Here is a 4,874-nt window from a genome sequence, read left to right on the forward strand (position 1 = left end):
GATGCTTCAGTCTCTGTTGCCTCATATTATGCCTGAATATATTAATTTTTTTCTGTACCTTCATATCAAATCAGAAAATATTAACCTTAGAGGATATTTAAATTGTTATTTATGACAAATACACAAAGATGAAGAAATTCAAAGGTGAAATTGCCTTTATTATTTATTCTCATTCTGCTTCTTTTCCTTTTCCAAAGCAGCAAAAATTATGAAGGGCTATCAACTTTAACTTCAATATTCAAGAGTTTTGACAGCTTGCATCACTTAAAGTATGTTTATTATTCAGTAAACTTTAATTCTGTAGAATAAATGCCCTTTATGAAGTGTGATTTTTGAAAGCACAAAGGGATTTCAGGATTTCAAGCAGCAAAAGCTGCTTGAATTCTGCAAACAGAGTATTTTTCCAGAAAAAAAATATAGTGGAAAATAATTTTAAATATAATATTTGTTGCATTTTACCTCATTGGCCCAAGTACTGCACAGGAATTTTAAAGTTATAAAAACCTTCAAGATGTTAGGATGTAATTAAGTGATGATTATTTTTGTAATGTAAGTTGAGACAGTTCATTTTATAAATACAATTACCTAGTTACTTTATTGAATGCAGATTCTGAGGGCTCCTGGATTCTTTCTTTTCCTTCCTTCCTTCCTTTCTTCCTTCCTTCCTTCCTCCCTCCCTCCCTCCTGCCTTCCTGCCTTCCTGCCTTTCTTCCCTTCTTTCCTTCCCTCCCTCCCTACCTCCTTTCTTTCTTTCTCTCCCTCCCTCTCTCTCGCTTTCTCTCTCTCTTTCTTTCTTTCTTCTTTCCTTAGGCTGGAGTGCAGGAGCAGGATCCCGGCTCACTGCAAAATCCACCTGGTTCAAGTGATTCTCCTGCCTCAGTCTCCCAAGTAGCTGGGACTACAGGCACGTGCCACCATGCCCAGATAATTTTTGTATTTTTGGTAGAGACAGGGTTTCACCATGTTGGCCAGGATGATCTCCGCCTCTTGACCTCGTGGTCCGCCGGCCTCGGCCTTCCAAAGTGCTGGGATTACAGGAGTGAGTCACCGTGTTCAGCCTCCTTCTGGATATTTTAGTGATAAGATGTTCATATTTCCAAGGGTTCTTATATATTTCCTTAGTTTTCTTCTTAAGTTCTACATCATAAGTCTGTGTACGTATGTGTGTTGTATATTTTCATCCTAACACCCATGAAAAATACCTATTTTTAAGAAAGAAGCCCACCTCTTCTAAAGCCAGTTTTTAATTGAAAGCAAAAGAAAAAGGCAAAATAATGGCAATTTTTCTTCAGTTGAGGTATTGTAATAGGCCTACTTTTTGTTAGCTTAACATAAAGCTATGCTCCCCAAATACATAGATTTGTATAGCCTCCCTGCTAATACATAGGGGATCTTTCGAGGTTACTTTCTTCATTGAGTTTAACTTTAACTGACCATAACTTTGCGTTTCACTGGAATTGTGTTGCCATTTTGAACTTTTTTGTTCAACGACGTATGGCAAATGCTTACAGTTCAATATAAACAACCACAACAGAAAACGATAATTTTTGTTGGAATGAACAGTATAATTTACTTCATTTATTGAAAGAGAGACAGAAGAAACAAAAGGTTGTAGGCCAGGCACAGTGGCTTACACCTGTAACCCAGCACTTTGGGAGGTTGAGAGAGGAGGCCCACTGAAGGGCATGAATTCAAGACCAACCTGGCAAACATGGTGAGGTACCATTTCTTAAAAAAAAAAAAAAGAAAGGAAACAAACGTTTCTTTCAAAAATCAAAGGGAATATTTGGTTTAATTTCAACATTATTGGTCTATTAAAGTGGCTGAACTTTAATGAGTTCCTTAGTAAATATTTACTATACATTTATCAATCAAACCATATTTTTTGTTTTGTTTTGTGTTTTGGAGATGAGGTTTGCTCTAGTTGCCCAGGCTGGAGTGCGATGGTGCAGTCTTGGTTCACCACAACCTTCGCCTCCTGGGTTCAAGTGATTCTCCTGCCTCAGCCTCATGAATAGCTGGGATTACAGGCATATGCCTCCATTCCTGGCTAACTTTGTATTTTTAGTAGAAACGGAATTTCTCCATCTTGGCCAGGCTGCTCTTGAACCCCCGACCTCAGGTGATCTGCCCACCTTGGCCTCCCAAGGTGGCCATGTCCCGCCCAGTTCATATTTACATCCACATAAATATCCACTCTGGCATGCTCAGTTTGTGTTCTATGTAATAAATGCAGCTAGATCCTGAGACATCACCACATATGTAACTTCAATATCTGAACAGCTAACTATTAAGTGTTGGATTATGAAGCCTTTGGTATCAACACTGATGTGTTCTGCTTTTCTAGAGTATCTTGCATTGGAATGTATGATTAATAAAAATTCTCACCGTGGACTTTTTTCTGTTTCCACTCAGACACTGATAAAAGCATAAAATCATTCTGTGTACCAGAAAGAGCCTTACTACATTGTCTGGTTCAAATTCTTATATTTTTTCAGTTGAAATGGAAAGGACCTTCAGAGACAATTTTTGGCCTTCTTCAGAAAAATATGTATATTAAGAGTTTCCATTTAATCTCTGTACATTTACACCTTATTTGTTTATTTATTATTATTATTATTATTTTTCTTTTAAAGACAGGGTTTCACCATGTTGGCCAGGCTGGTCTTGAGATTATAGGCGTGAGCCACCACACCCGGCCAGATTTACACCTTTTTTAACCGTTGCTGAAACAATGCAATTGCAATAATATGACACTATCAGTACCTCTTATTTATTGCTCCTGAATTGTTACCAGAAGTTGCATTTCATTTAGATAGATTACAATTATTCTAAAACACTGACAGATATGACTTAATTGAATTTTTTATAAATGTTCACAGCTTCCACCACCCATCAGTGGCTTATCACCATTCCTCCTAAGTTCTTGTTCATATTACTTCTATTCCCATTACTCTATTGAAACCACTTTTCTTAAAGTTAGCAATTACCTTCTTCTTGCCCAAATCTTGATATTTCCCCTGTCTTTGTTCACGTTTACATTTGTGCTAGATTTTACGCTCCTTACTACTTGCTTCTTTCTAAAAGCGTTTCCCTGCAGGCCATGCACCTGCTGCTTCTCCCTGGGGTTCAGTTGACTCACAGCCAGCACATCGCGATCCATCTTCAAAATCTCCTCTCCACTCTTGCACTGCCTGCTTCCTGGAAAACAGCAAAGCCTCAACTTTTTAGTGATGACTTCAAATATATTTCTTGGGACATTTCCACCTGAGTCTTCTGTTATTGTTTGAAGGGCAGCATAAATAAAATTGAACTCTTTTTTCTCTTCAGCAAGCTTCTGGAATTTTTTTTTTTTTTTACCATTGTTGTTAAAGACATTACTGAAGTTTCTCCCAGTCACCCAGACTTGGAGTCATCAATTTTTCCATCAACTTCTTCTCCTTTTTTTTTTTCTTTTTAAAAATTATCTTGTATCATTCTGTTACCATATCCTATTGATCCCTTTCTTCATTCTATGTCATTAATCTCAGTTTTCATTCCATGTCTTTAACATCTTTTATTTTATTTTTGACATCCCCTGATCATTGTACTCACTAGACCAAGTTTTCTGAATTGGTGGGAAGATACTCTCTGTAGGACGCCATGCAAGTTGTTTCAGGTTTTGTGCTAATTCTCCCATCTCCACTCTCTGCAACCCTATAAGAGTAGAACCAATGATCAAACTTTTTTTTAAAGATTATATCTAAACTATATGAAATAACTTTCTTACTAATGTAGAATCATATGCTCTAGAAGATTGTGATCATTCTCTGTGGGTATTTAAGAAGAGCCTGGACCAGGTGTGGTGGCTCATGTCTGTAATCCCGGCACTTTGGGAGGCTGCAGTGGGTGGATCACATGATGTCAGGAGTTCCAAGAACAGCCAGGCCAACACGGCAAAACCTTGCCTCTACTAAAAATACAAAAATTAGCCAGACATAATGGCATGCACCTGTAATCCCAGCTACTTGGGAGGCTAAGGCAGGAGAATGGCTTGACCCCAGGAGGTCTAGGTTGCAGTGAACCAAGATCGCAGCACTGCACTTCAGTCTGGATGACAGAGTGAGACTCTGTCTCCAAAAATAAATAAATGAATTTTTTTAAAGAACCTGATTTAACTTATTTGCAGTAGCCGAAGAAGAGCTTTCTCCGCCCATGTGTAATTAGAATATGCAATCATGCATTGTGTAACAGTGGGGACAGATTCTGGGAAATGCATTGCTAGGTGATTTCATCATTGTGTGAACCTCACAGAGTGTACCTGAACAGTCTAGCTAGAATAGTCTACTACATACCTAGGCTATATGGTCTAGTCCATTGCTCCCAGGATACAAACCTGCATAGCATGTTACTGTACTGAATACTTAAGCATTTGTAACACAATGCCTAAACATATCTAAATACAGAAAAGGTAAGGTAAAAATGCTGCAATCTTCTTTTTAAACTTTTATTTTATGATTAGGCATGCAAGTACAGGTTTATTACGTAGATAAACTTGTGTCATGGGGTTTGTGGTACAGAATATGTCATCACTCAGATGTTAAACCTAGTATCCATTAGTTATTTTTCCTGATCCTCTCCCTCTTCCCATCCTCAGTCCTCCAAAAGGCCCCAGTGTGTGTTGTTCTCCTCTGTGTGTCCATGTGTTCTCATCATTTGGCTGCCACTTAAGTGTGAGAACATGCAGTATTTGGTTTTCTGTTCCTGCGTTAGTTTGCTAAGGATAATGGCCTCCAGATCCAACCATGTTCCTGCAGAAGACATGATCTTATTGTTTTATGGTTCCATAGTATTCTGTGGTGTATGTATCTATCTTGTCTATCACGGATGGGCAT

The sequence above is a fragment of the Sapajus apella genome, unplaced genomic scaffold (genome assembly GCF_009761245.1).
Source record: "Sapajus apella isolate SASKATOON/1434 unplaced genomic scaffold, GSC_monkey_1.0 scaffold22, whole genome shotgun sequence".
Lineage (NCBI taxonomy): Eukaryota > Metazoa > Chordata > Mammalia > Primates > Cebidae > Sapajus > Sapajus apella.